Genomic DNA, 15,344 nt, shown 5'->3' on the forward strand with positions numbered 1-15,344 from the left:
GAGGTCAGTCTTATCCTGCAGATCCTGTGTAAAATGCAAATGTTCTAGGTTGTCCTCCAGAAAAGCTTTGGTTTCGAGGGTCAAAATTCCCATTATTTGTACTTATTTTTTTCTTGAAGAGGGATTGGCAGACCTATCTTGCATTTGCCTTTTACTTGTAGTCCATCCACAGCAGCAGCTGAGCATCTGACCCCATATGACTGGGATTTTGTTTGTGGTGTTTCTTCTTTCTGGATTGTTGCTCATTCATCTGATGTTTTCCCTTTCATTAAGAAAATAATATCTACTTAATATTATTTTATGACCAAACAGGAACCTTTTCTTTGGAATCATGACTTTTCTCATAGTATCACATCACACATATCATCAGACTCCAGACCTTTTTGACAGACTGATGTGATGCAAAAATACCTAAATCCACAGGGGCAAAATCTTTCTTGACCCAAACTATCAGAGAAAGCAGCATGCTGTTCCCATGAACCTCTCATAGAGGAGAGACCTGGGTGAGGGTGGGGACCAGTATCAGCGATAGGATTGATGGTACCAAAAATAGCACTGTTGCTTCTTAGGCAAGTTGTGGCTACCAGAATAATTTAGCCTGGAAACTGGATTCAAACATGCTGATGGCTGCAAGCTGCTTTGCATCTCTCTTATCCTGTGGGATACCAAACAATTGCGCTTTTTACCACAATTATTAAACAAGTACCACCCCCCCAGCATAGAGAAAGAAGTCTTTTTCTCAGAAAATGACACTGTATTTTAAAAATTAAGCTGTCTTAAGAACCAATAAATATGATCAAATGTTTCTGCAAATTTCAGAATTCAAAATTTTCTGCTCTCCATGGGAAAAAAAACCTACAGTTTTTCATCATATGCCTCTGTACACGTCTATGTACACATACATGTTTACATGTGTCTAGGTACATACCTCTCTGTATATATGTCTGTGTACACATACACACAGAGTGCATAGATACGCAACACTCAGCACAACATACTCATATTTCCCATTGCTTCCTATTGCCCAAGAGCAGGCTGAATACAGGTGGCCTCATAATAGCAAGCATAAAAATGACAACCATTTTTTATTGTAGAATAATCCACACTGTCAGATGTACTGCCATCTGTGTTATTCAGTACTACTGCTCACTGCCTGCTGCCACCAGCACTGGCCCGTTGTTGGAGAAATTACAGGAGGAGATGCTTGGCTTTATGAGAGAGCTTGAAACTGGTCCCAGAGTCAAGTATGACATAAACCCCAAAACTGGACTTATGTGTGTATTCAAACGGTGTCCCCTGCTGTTACACAACCACAGGTGTATCTGAAGGGGATGGTCTCCACTATTTCCTTGTCAGAGACCAATGAGTTAAAATAATCAAGGCCAGAAAATGCTTCGCATGGTTGTGAGAGAAGAATTAAAGATCCCAGTGACTCGAACTTGCTTAAAACATTCGCCTCCACAGCTGTCATCGCTGCGGTACTACAGAAACACTCCTAGCATCAAGCCTGTGCATGAATCCGGCATCAAACCTGCACCAGCTTCCACTGGACTGCCAGACTCCAATTACTATCAGGTGACTCCTCACAAGAGTAAAACCTTTGTCACAATTTGGGGACTATTCTCTTTTTATTTTCTGTTACTGTGTTGCTTTAAAATCATGGTCTAATGAATGCTGGTCAACATCAACATTAAAATGAACAAACTCTGTGCAGAATAATAACTAAGAGGATGTTAAGACCTTCTATGCTTGTAGTCAGATCTTTGTTTTCTTCCCTTTTCCATCACAGCCCCAAGTGCTAATGAAGAATGCTTTCCGATATGACAAATACTGTGGCAGTTTCATTTCTAGTAGACTAGTACCTGGTTTTACTTTACTGTAGGCAGTTATATTTTGAGAATGAAAAGGTTATAAAAGCCATTATAAAATTAAAAAATTGCAAGACTGAGGGATGTTTCCATAATCATAACATTTTAAGTAGTTAAAAGAGAAAAAAAATCTCACCAAACTATCTTCAGTAGAAAATACAGTTTAGTCACAAATATTTTGTCAGCCCTTGGCCTTTTTCTACATATGCATTCATAATTCAAACTACCTTCCACTATATAACAAATAAAACCTGCCAGATGGACTAAAGATTGGAGGTAATAATTACAGATTAAACATGGACTAGGCATGGTCCCAGTCGTCCAATTCCACCTATGAAGGGCCTGACAAAATGTAGGAGAGGTTCCTACACAAATATTGCTTCAAGGGTGTTAAAAAGGTTTTTCACAGCCATAATATTTTGTCATGGCTTTATCAGTAAAACCATAGTGAGCAAACACAAAAATCTTCAGAATGGCTTAGCAGTAAGGCTACTTACTATGAGCTCTCCATAGGTCTGTATAATTTTCACCTTGCATCCAGACAAGGCTATGGTACTAACCTTCATCCATTCCCACATACTCTTCATCTGTGACAAACCTTATTCTTTTTCTTGCCATCCAGGTCTGAGCCCTTGAACAATCTGAAGTCAATTGATATTTGCTAATCATTCACCAGCAGTTTCTCTAATGTAATATTTTATGTTATACTGTAATAATATGATAATGCAATAATTTCGTATGATAATGCATTTTAATACTCTCTTTTTCTTTTCTCTGAAAGAATTTATGAGTGAAGGCTGAAGTTTGTCTGACTCCAAAGTTATGTCTTTCAAAGCTGACTTCTCTCTTCACTGTCTCCATCTAGCCCTGACATACCTCAACAGAGCAGGGTGGTATAGCTAGAGAGACCTCTGTGTTATATTCTTTCTTACACGATGTCACATTATAATCTTACAGTCATGACATCTGTTTCACTGACCATTTTACTGTTGAGAACAAATGAAGTTTTTATTCCTTCAGATTGCTGTTAATAACTTCCATATATTTGCTGGAATCATGATAATATGTCAACATCTCTTAGAATTAGCAAAAAAAAAAAAAAGGCAAAAATAAAAATCTGAGCATGCAATGAACACTGTAAAACATGTCTGAAATGACAAAAAAGTACCATCAAAGTAGATCCTGGAAGAAGGATGAGTCAAGAACATAAGTAAGCATAAAAAATCATTGCAGTTCTGAAAATGCTTTCAATAGGTATAAAATTTCCATTATATCACTGAAGCATATATGTTTGATTGCTTTGTCTTTCACTTTCTTACTTCCTTTTAGTGCTATGAATAAGAAGAAAATAGAAAAAAGATTAAAAAAGAGAAATGAAGAAAGCATAAAGCAGAAGATTAAATTGTATTTTTTTAGTTCAGCCTTACACAAAATCCATCAAATTAAAAAAGATTAAAAGCTTTGTTGTATTTTCTTGAAAAAAAAAAGTTACTTTTCATTCAAAAAAAATGTTGGCTAGCTAAGTGTAGGGAATGTAAAATCCTGAACCTGGTGTTTCTCACTGATATATTAAAAGGAGACTCCAGGCATTAGAAGCTCCAAAAGAGAATTCCTTTAGGTTATACATTGTTATGCTATAGCTATTCCATTTCCTTTTCTTTGTTTAAAAGATGGTTCTTCATCTATATTCCTATTGGTAGAAAAGCATATGCATACAATTGCACTTCCACATTCTTAAAAATAAACGTATTTATTAAAAATGAAGTCTTGGTAAATCTGGAATATATTTAAAATAAATTTAGCTGTAAGAAAGGAAAAATACTAATAAGAACTTCACAGAGCATGAAAAATAACTATGATATATTAATTGAAGTTGAATTTCAAACAGAGCATGGGCTCTTGTAGAGCTTCAGTTATGAAAATGGTACATTCAGTTCAGCATAATAGTGTTTGTTCTACAACAAACTGAAGGTTTTCTTGAACTCAGAAGTCAAGAACTGTAAAGAAATGTGAGCATCACATCACACACAGTGTCTACTGAGTACAGGTGTTTTCCAAACATTGATAGGAGTAGTATATTGTGTCACTAGGAGAAGCTTAGTGAATATCCTGCCACTGAAATCCATCTATTGCAGATTACAAATATTACCACGTTTAGAACAAATTTTTGTCAAGGTTACTTCTACCAGCAGTTGTTTTTCAGGACTGGATTGACAGTTTGACTGAGTCCATAATTTTCACAGTTGGAGTGTCATGATTTGTCATGCAACAGTGGCCAGCTTGGCACAGTGGGAAAATCCACGATCCTGTAAATGCCCCAAAGGACATACCAGGATTTACCATGCACGTGCTGATCCACTGGGATGGGGTCCAAGTCACAAATCATTCCTTTCACTCAAAGGCAGGAGAATGTTCCTGATCAACAACAGTACGAGGATACCGTTCTGGTCTGGAGGCTTACCTTGTGGTTGTGCTGCTTTTTTTCTGTTTCTTTATACATGCATGTACATGTACATGCATGCATAGCTTATTGTGTTGATGATGCAGATAAGGACAAGACAGCATTTAGCTCTTGAGTGAAAATGCCTCCTTGCATGCTCTCTGGGCTATAATCTCAGCTGTTATTAAGTCTGTGAGCTGTTAAGCAACCCCATCTCCACTGAGATAACTAAGAGAAAAGGGTGGTTGGCACCTGGCGGGGTTGGGATCTAAATGATTTATAAAGCTCAGTAGCTGCTTCTCTAATTCAGAACAATTTGTATTGCGTATGATTTTATGTGTAAAAAGGATTTACCAGGCTCATAATAAAGACAAAATGGTGGACTATAATGACGATTGGCAAGAAAAGTAAAGAGGAAGAGCACAACACAATGGAAAAGAAAATGGAAAAAGTGAAATACATAAAAGAGTGAGGAGAGCAGAGGGAAGAAACCAAAGGTAGTTTCCTTTCAAAACCTCTTCTAGCAGGGCTTCCTTATGCCAGTTACAACATACTCATACAGTGTCCCCAAACCCTTTCTCTTAGCAACCCCTGTTGAAAGTTGTTGTTAGCAACATAGTAGTGACCGAAAAGTCAACATTGTCTGGAGACTGATTAGGTTTCCAGCCTTACAGCTGTTATTTCATCTTTCATTGTTACTCTGCTCAGTTATGTGCATATCTTTATTTTTCTTTTGGCAACACATCTCCTCTACTTTAGGTTCTTTTCAGTTCATGGACCAAAGAATCCTACATCATCTTCTTAAGTGGGACTCAGAGTAATAGCTGAGACTACCAATTTACTCTTTTGATACAGATATTTTCTCTGGCCCAGAAGCCAACAGTAGCAAACTGCAGTGCAAAGGGGAGAGAAAGCAGGGGGAGGAAAAAACAGTCAGTGAAATAAATAGCTTACAAACAAGTGCAACCTAGAGGTGAAATGAGTCTGTGGGTAGCTGTTGCTCAATTAATGGAAGAAATAAAGCTAAAAAACCAGCTCCAAGACAGCTAGCTGCCACAATGTCAGAGCCCAGGTAAGCCATTTTTTCCCAGGCAGAATGTAAAATAACTTCTCCCTTTCATAATGGGGACATCTTTGTAAGCTCCGTGTTACAAGGGAGGTCTGTTTCTTTAGGAGACACACAATGTGCTTCCGTGACCCAAAGACAATACTGGGAGAATGATCCTGGAGCTCTGGGGTGGGTAAAAGGGATGGCAACCTCCAGCACTCCTTATTTTTTATATTCCCCAAACTGCATCTGAGCAGCTATTCAGCATCCTCTTCTGCCTGCAAGTGCTGCATTTTGGACTGAAAACTTGCTAAGAGCTAAACTTATAAGTAGCTACTGAAAACATTATTCTTTCTTTCATCTCTGCATTGCTTATTGAATATTAATGTGGCTCTGACTTTCTATCTCCATCAAAATTCCCCAGCCATATCCTGGCAACAAACCTCTGATTCAGGATTTTTAACCTCATTTCTGCTGTGACAATTTCCTGGTGCCTGTTTATTCAATACAGCGCTTTACCCTTTTTTGTGGGGACAGGTTAAGTGCCCTCCTGTTCCATTATACACCTATATCATACTACTTACTACTCTTCCATAATTAAAAAGAAAGCGGGCAGGCATGATAATGGATGTGATAGAGCACAGAGGAGCGGCAGTGGGGTGGGCACATCAGCAAGGAGCCAGTACCAGTGGGAGCATGCTCGCATGGAAGAGCCAGAGAGAGGAGAGATGCAGAAACACTGCGGTTTGGCAGAAATGACTGCGCAGTCATTATTCAGATGAGATCTCTCCAGCCAAAGAGTGCTAGAAACTACATATCTGTGAAATAAGTATACGGTTATGGGTCATTAAGTCCACAGTATCTCTGTTCTCTATCTGACAGGGCCAGTAATATTTGACTGTAATTTTTGAGAATGCCCATGGTCACAGGAAGGTTAAATTTTGTATTTGCCAGATCTATTGTTTGTTTGTTTTCTGCATGCAAAAAATGTATAGAATATTCCTGACTCGATAGCTAAAGCAGGGCTCATATGTTTTCTTCATGGTCAAATGGTATTGTGTATGTATGCTTTTCTTGGGTTAATCTGAGAAAGAATGGGACAACAGAGCTGGCCCTCTTCCTGCAGGCTAACAATGTATTAGTGACTGTATCTTTTGTTCAAGTACTACCTCTGCCAACAAAGTTGTTCCTTGAGCTACACAAAAAATATAAATGCTCATGGCTTTTCCTTGACTTGGGAACTTCTAAAGATAACAATCTTTCAGGGTAAAACAGATTTCTTTCCTTTTTTTTTAAGGTATGTCTAAATGTGATAGAGTCTTGTCCATCATGATCTCACTTCTAAGTACACAGTCAAATGCATGACTTGGAGGATTAAAATTTTGACCTAAAGCACTTGGGAAGAGACAGAGATCTCTTTTGGTGACTGTATCACTTCAGAACCACAGTGTAGACCTCATGCAGTAGTATTCTGCTTTGTTGAGGTTTGTACCCTCATGATACTTTAGACATCACTACTTACTGCAAATATGGGAAAAAAACCCAGCTAGATCTCAATGTTTGGGATTTAAAGTATCTAGCTGTTCTGTCTTTAAAAAACAAACAGGCAAAACTCCTTAAATTTTCCCTGCCACACATATTTGCATTAAGCTTCCAGTTCTTACGGGGACTTCTTTAGCTATTACAAAACATTAATTGCTCTTTTAGATAATGAGTCACATAAACATTTTCAACTCCCTTATCTTGTCTGTCCCTCAGAGGAAGGAAACATCTTTCAGCTTTAGATGCAGGGCAGTACTGCTAAGGGATTTCAGTGTGGAGATAGCTCCCCAAAGCTCACTCATCAGTGCAGCACTGAAGCACAAACCTTTGCGTTATTATTAATCCAAAATAATAATGAGCATGACCATTTTAATGTCTCCTACAGCACTGAATTGGAACTTCCCTTGCCATCCATTCCTGTCAATCACTGTGGAAAAGCTTTGCGTGAAAGCAGAACTGATTCTGCTCAGCATGGAAGCTGAAAAATTCAGCTATAAGGCAGTTAGTGTTAATATGCTACCAGAAATGGCATTAAGACAGTGAAAAGTTCTGACAAATAAGAGTAAACAAGTTTAAAGCTGTGACAAAAATATGCTCATACATATACCTACAGTGGCTTAATAGACTGAGTAATGTGTGACTTCCAGAAACACAGGGAAAACTGGTCTGCCTTTAAAGATTCAGCAGTACACGCTGATGCTTTAAGTAAAAAACCTGAGCCCTTCTGAAAGCCTTGCTTCACAGCATGCAGACTGTCCAGTCCTCATTTGCTCCATCATATATATCTTAAAATGAAATTACCAGGATAAAGGATTGGATCTTTAACTTAAACAAAGTCGTAAGCAGATCTTCAGCCCTATTTTCCTGCTCCTGTGCTAAATGCACACCTGTCCATCTCAGCCTGCAGTGATTATCAATTAGTTACACACTGCATTAGTCTGCATAGAAGCTGCTAAAGAAAACTCTTCCCTACAAGAAAAGGGACAGAAACCCTTTTATTTGTAAGTAGCAAGCATAGCTTCTCTCTTAGCTCAGGAGAAGAGGAAGCAGTGGAAAGCAGATGCTACATTCCAGTCTGCCCCTGCAATTTGCTGCCATAGTACCAGGGTTGCTCCACTCTTCCCTTGCAGCAGGACCAGGGAGCTGGGCTGGTGGGAGCAAGGCTGGAGGGCAACGAGGCCATGGAGGTGCTTAAGGCAGACTGTCCCATTGGGAGCTTTTCTGTAATTGCCTCCTAAATGAAGAATCCTGAAGTGACAGGGTCTCTGCTAACTGGATCAGACCTTGCCTCCTCCATTACATTGCAGTGACGTCTTCAAACTTTATGGATAGAGAAGTTTCTCCCTTTCCCTTGCTCTTGCTCTTTTGCTGTCTTTTGCTCACTCTTTCCCCCTTTCCCTTCTACCTTCCCTTCTTTCTCTCCCCCCCTTTCTCTTTCTCAATCTCTTTTTCTTCCTTTCTCTTCTTTTTTTAGCTCGGTGTGGGATACATTCACATGCTCCCCTTTCACCAGAGAAGAAATTGCCGCTGCGTCTGCAAAAAGATTCTTTGATGGTGCTGCTAAGATGTTCAAGGGCACAGCAACATTTTGCATGCTGAAGTCTGTAACAGATCTTTCCCTCGGAGAAGTTCAAAAAAGGAACTGGAGTACAAAATGTTGTGGAGATCCCTCCAGTTCGTTCTGTTTTCTGGAAACTGGTTATATAGTGGCTTATCTCACACTTGTGCCTAAGTTGCAGGTAAGGTGGAAAAGTGAGAAGATATCCAAACCCCCTCTTTCTTGATCACCAACCATGAGATGAATGCTTATCCACCTAAGGAAAATGCCCAGCTCAGCTTTTCTGCAGAACAAATAAAAATAAATAAAATTATTTCTTGTGTATTTGCACAATACACCAAACCTGCACCTGGAGCAAATTTTTACAGCTGAGTCATGAAACTTGAAAGGCAGAATCCATAATGAAAATGGTGACAGTGCCATTGTTCTGCTAATAATATAGTCATTTCAACCACTTAAAATAATACCGTGGCACAGAAAACAGAACTGCCCTAGCAGACAAAAAGATTGAGCGAACTCAAGTCGGTACAACCATATCATCAGACTCAATTGCTCACTGTGGGGTAAATATTTGAAATCATATAAAGGGGATTCAGCCACATGATGCTCAGTGACATTAATGGGACCCCACACAGCTAAATCCCCCCATACAGCTACCCCCATATTTCTGATGTGATAATTAAGCAATGGGAATGCGTGCTCTGTTGCATTCATTCATGCCTACCCTGTTAACCTCAGAAAAGAAGCCAACTACCATCAGTACAACCAGACTTAGGTCAACAACACACAAGTCTTGTACTACTGCACCCTATTGCTATTAGAAAATGTTAGCTAGAAAAATTTATATAGCTAACTAAGCAATGACGTTCTGGGCTGTAGCTGTAATCAGCCCTATTCACTGCAAGCGAGTTCAATGTTGTGAATGGCGTTGATTACTCATGGGTTGTAAGGCTTCCAGACAATCAGATTACACGGTAGCTCATGCCCATTTTATAATTATGTAACAGAGCAGTAAATAGAGTTTTCGTTGAAAATCCTATAATGTCCCTATTTTCTTTATTTTATGTAGCTAACCCTCCACCAACATTTCCACCTGCAATCTCCTATTCAATATTACCAGGGATGAATTTGGCTCAAATTCCACAGACTTAAAAAGATACATTTAACTTCAATTTTACTTCTGTTTTATCTTCTGTGATTTATTGAGGGTATCACACCTTCACAGAACAGCTAGAAATAATCCTGTATGTTAAAATGCCCCAATCCATTTCTTTTAAACAAGTTTTATTAATGTTATTCGATTCTATTTTAGCTTCATAACAACGAAGAGGCTATAAAAATCTGCCTATGTTAATACAGAAGTGCCATAAGCCTAGAAAGTAAAAGCAACATAGACATTCTTCAAGCATTCATTAAGGATGAAATAACTTTGTTTCCTTAATCACTAAATTAAAAAAAAAAGAAGTCAAAATACCAAAATGTCAAAATGTAACAGTAATCACCACCACCAGTAATCACCGATAATCCACAGGAGCTCAAGTTCTGCTGAAACCAAGTAGAGGATTGTCTTTTAAGACTGCTTTGGTATCTATGCTAGGTGACTAATACAAGGGAGAAAGTGCACAGGATAACAGGTCTAATTGTTTAAAATCATTTGGGAGGGGAATATTTTTCCTGAACTATGTGATAATGCTATTAGCTCCAGTACCTCAAGCCTCGGGGTGATCCCATACTGCAGCAGTCAGACAACGTCTGAGCAGCAGAGTCTCTGACCCCAAGAGGTTTGTAGCCAAAGACAGACCTAGACAAGACCAAAAAAATCAAGGATCAAAGAGTACTAGAGAAGCTACAAGCTTGTTCTGCTGGCATAACTTGAGGTTCATACACAATATTTATTAGTCACTAGGTATAAATCTGAGTGACTCTGAGTAAGCTTAGCAGCAAGAGATTACTTGTCATTTAGTTACGTATCTGACTCAAAAGGATTATTTTAATACTGATGTCAATATTACTTGGTTTGCACAGGCTGAGTGTTTCCCGTGCTGTGACTGGAATTGGGAACTACAGAGTATGTCTTACTCTCCTAATGCCAGTTCCATGGCTTGTTTCTGTCAAACAGAAATCATCATTGTAAATCCTTGCTGTGATTGCAATGTGAGGTACTATTATGAAGGCATGAGGGGAGAAGAGGTGTACTTCTGTGTGTTACTTCTGTTACTTGGATCCAAAGTGAGATCTGTTGAGTCAGAATTATTCTACTGGTAAATGTTACCCCAGATTTTCCATTAGTTTTTATGGTCTGAACATAGGAAATTATTGAGATAAGATGTGCACAACTAGGGTACTGGTATCCAGTTATTGAACTTGGACTGATGGTACAAGGATCACAGGGCAGAGTAAGAGAGAGAGAGAATGTGAGCTTTCTACCCAGAGCAGAAAACACCAAAGCAATATTCACTGCACACTATAAAAAAACATAATCTCTGTACCCTTTAGATGATATGTAAGTAATAAATTAAATAATCACAATGATGAGTAGTGACAATATCAATAATAAAATAACCAAACTAGAAAAAAAATCAAAGCCAGAAAAAAATCTAAATAATTAAAAAACCCGAAAAGCAGAATATTTGTGAAATAAAGGTATAATGAGTATCCAGGTAGCAAAGAAAACCTCTTAAGTGCTGAACACTAGTTATTTTATATATATGTCAAGAAAGATTCAGGGAAGAGGTTTTTTTCAAGTTGACTGCTTTCTTGCTAGTGCAGCTTCCAGCTACAGATCTTATTATGTCAACGCATTTTGCAGATATGCTCATGACAGATGTATTAAAAGTAGATAAAGAAAAAGTCTGTAAAAGTGCTTAATGAATATCAGTAGATCTGTAAATACTACCAAATTACTATTTTTTAGAGAATCCATACACCACAGCCAACAAGAACTAAAATGGAATGCCCATGCACTATTGAAATACATTAACAAATATTGTGCTTTCCTATCGTCATGATGTTCAAAGTCATTTTGTGTTAAAGTGCTGTGACTATTTATCAAAGACCTCTACTGGTAATTTGCAGGGAAATCATCTATGTTTTAGTTTAGACAAAGCATTAATTTTTACATTCAAGTAAAGGTCAACTACCATAGCCAGATGCAGCTGTAATGAAAACGTGTTCTGCTGAATAATGAAATAGCTCTTTCCATATTCTGTGTCAAATGCCTCTTTAAATTAGCTATATTAAAATTGTACGAAAAAAAGCACCCTTCTACACTACTTACACTAATCCTTCAACTGTCAGGTATGATAAGGAATTAGTGAGATGTGAATTACAGGACTCGGACAAAACAACAGCACCAAGAAGAAAACACTTGAAAAGTCTGAATTATAGCAAAGGCTGGGATTGCTTAAAAATAGCAAGGGCTAAACTGTTATGGATAGCATTTTATACATTTATATACCAGATTTATATGTATTTACAGGATTTATACAATTTCAGCCAACGCTTTTTAGAACAGAAGACTAAAATATTATGAACGGTTTGGTCACATTCAGTGGAGAATTGGGAGAAATTTGTGCTTAAAATACCATAGTATTTGCATTGTTCTATAAGTAAGTAAAGAGTCTGCTCTTATTTTTACGTATCTTTGATGACCTCTTCATGAGCTACTCTCACATAACTAGTTTGATGCGACACTAAGAAGTGCGCCAAAATTATTTATGAACGTGATTCAAATTTAGTAACACTAGGATGTCATTTTCCATCTGTTAATGAAAACATACACTAAGCATTAGAAAATATTTTAAAAGTTATGGTCTATATCACAAAGTGCTATGTATTACTGATAAATGTATATCTGATAATTGCCAATTTCACATTAACTTTTAACAAAGTCATACTGTAGAATTTTCAGAAGAAAATAAAAATTATGCTAAAATTTGAACTTGAAAGAGACTGTAAAAGCTACCTGCCACAGTACTTTTTTTCAAAAATAAAACTACCAAACTTCTACAGATTTGCTGTTAAAACTGTCCATCTCCCTGTTGTCCTTGATGCATTACTACAGATTATGGTTCAGTTCAGTTTGAAGGATAGCCTGAAACATGGCGATACGGATCCAAGCAGCCTTCACATCATTAGAGTCTGGAAGCTAAGCAGACCTACATTTTGAATGAAAACTCTGCTTAGAGGCCTCTAACCAAGATCAAGATTTCAATCGTATTTGCATTTGTATAAAGCCAGAAGGGTTTTGTTGAAATTGTAGACTTTCCTAAGCCAGCATTTTTAGGCTTCAGCGTCCAAAGAAATCCACAGCTAGACAGAAAACAGAATTCTTTCTGAGCTTGTTTTTATTCCCTTTAAGAACCAAAGGTTAGTTTTTAAAAAATTTTCCACTGACAGGATTTTAAAAAAAGCCCTAATAATGCAGGGAATGTTGAAATCTTTCAACTCAATAATGTTTCATTTTTGCTATGTTAACATGTAGTGACAAAACAGAATTGATAAAACTGAGAAATTCAAAATAACTCATTTCAACATTTTCCAAGAGAAAATTGCCTTAGAAGCAGCACAGCTTCATAACATTTCCACCTTTCAGTAAACTAACACTTCTGTTGCCCTTTTTTTAGAAGAGCAATTCTTATTAACCTAAAAAGAATGAAGGCAATATAAGCAGTTCCAAAAAAAAAAAATTAAAAAAATCAGGAGTTCTTCTTAAGGAACTACTTGAGATGCTCAAATGTAAGTGTTTTGCAGTATAATGTGAATGGTTACCTCAGTGGTAAAAATAAAGTTTGTGTCTTAACACTGTAACTTTTTTTAAGTAAAGATGACGGGGATGGAATTAATCTCACCCAGGCTTAGGCATCAGTAGTGCAGATACCTAAATCTCAGCTGGTCCTCCTGGGCCTCTGGCATAGACCATCAGCCAAGAGAAAGAGGTAGTGTCAGTGCATGATTTATCTGACCTATTTTAGATACATATTTTAGGATTAAATGAGTCACACCAGGAAGGTGCCATCTTCTCTCCCACATAAGGAGCCAGAACGCAGTCCCAGCTCAGGTGTAGACCGCGACAGTTGGGTCAGAAGACTCTATAGATCACAACAACAAAAAAGAGGAAGGTATGACTGTCCTACCTGTAAAGCATGGATTTAATCGTGGCAATTAAGAAAAGAGACGGGTGTGTGTCGTCCATGCATGCATATGCCCAGTTTATGCAAGGTTGTTGCCTAAACATGGCAGTTGGAATGAAAAATTCTTTTAGGCGAGTTTGCCTTCTCTCTTGCTTTTTTCTTTCTCCTGAAGGACAACGTAAGATGTAGCTTTGCAATTTAATGAAATGTGACACGTGTTGCTATAAGCTACATACTTGCAAGTATAGTATTTATGCCAAGTATGAGCAATCTTAGAGTAATTATGGTTTATGTTTTACAGAGGGCATGTCACTCAGCAGACAAGTTTCATGAAAGGACTGAGAAAAAGAAATGCCAAAAAAAGAAAAGGAAATTATGGGCCAGAGGGTTTAAAGCTCCCAGCTGAATAAAGTGAAACTGGAAAGTCTCTTAATGACAGAGGAGCAGATATGACAATAATGATAATAAAAAACTAGAGATTAGAGTTTAAGGTCAGACTGCCAGACCAGGCACTGTGCTCAGGCTGCTGAGAGGCAATTACTCCAAGACTTGCTAGGAGAAGTACTTTTTCCAAAGATCTGCTCCAGAGCCTTTGGGGTGTCATTCCCTTTCAATGAGACAAGCTGGATACAAAAGGCAATTTCAGGAGGTGGATGCCAAGAAGTAATGTCTACTGGGGGGGTGCCTGAATGTATTCATAGGCAGACTCCATCTGAAAAATCACGCTACAGCTTTCATGCTCTGGTGTATAACATCGCTGGCAAAAGCCATACAAGAGATCGTGACAGTCAAGAAAATATTACATAAAGATATTTTGGTAGTGGATACAATTTTCAAAAACACTTAAATGCAAACTACACCTATTTTTTGCCACAGAATGGATATTCAGTTTAAAGTGGTTGATTTACTACTCTGTAAACTACTGTGATTACAACTGTACTGACATTTCAGTATCATGTCACTGTAAGATACTTCACTATCAATAAAAATATTATTAACTATTGTAAATCTCCTTCACCTTTCTGTGTGAGATTCAGCTATGCAGGTAGCAACATTATTACAGTGAAATGTTTGGGGAGGAGGTTATCTCTAATTACACTGATATATTAAAAATTGCACAACCATCAAGTGAAGGGGCTTAAAATACCTGAATGTAGTACAATGTGCTCAGGGGCTAAATCCTAGGCTTCTAAATAATTTAAGCATATTTGGAAATTATTTCTTTCATTTTCACGCTTAGCACCTTGGGTGAAAAAGATGTGCTCTCAGGATACTGAATCACTCCTGCAGTCACACAGAAAAGAATCAAAGCAATATGTAACAACCTGTAAAAAAAGCACTAGGCTAACAAAATTGCAGGAGGAGCTGAGTTGCCTTGATTAACTGCATTACACCAACATGTGAGGGCACTTGTTTTCTACTCTCAAATTCATGTATGGCAGTTAGTGCCTGTAAGACAGAGGGAGAGCTCCTGCTCATCATTAATGTGGTATCAGAGAATTATCCCCAGGCTCAGCAGAGTCATCCTTGGGCCCAGAGACGATCTGCACAACCTTGCGAGCATCCTGGTTTCTGGTAACTCAAACTTCTTCCCTGATGCCATGCTGGCACTGTTCTTTTGCACCTCACAAAATCTACCTTCTGGTTACAAGGTATTTATTGTCCCTGGCTTCCTGGTGACTTCCATAATCTCATAGAGTTGTCCTCTTTTTGTCTTCTGAACCATGCCATTAAATGGGGGCTTTTCAGCTTTACT

This window comes from Harpia harpyja, chromosome 8 (genome assembly GCF_026419915.1).
Source record: "Harpia harpyja isolate bHarHar1 chromosome 8, bHarHar1 primary haplotype, whole genome shotgun sequence".
NCBI lineage: Eukaryota > Metazoa > Chordata > Aves > Accipitriformes > Accipitridae > Harpia > Harpia harpyja.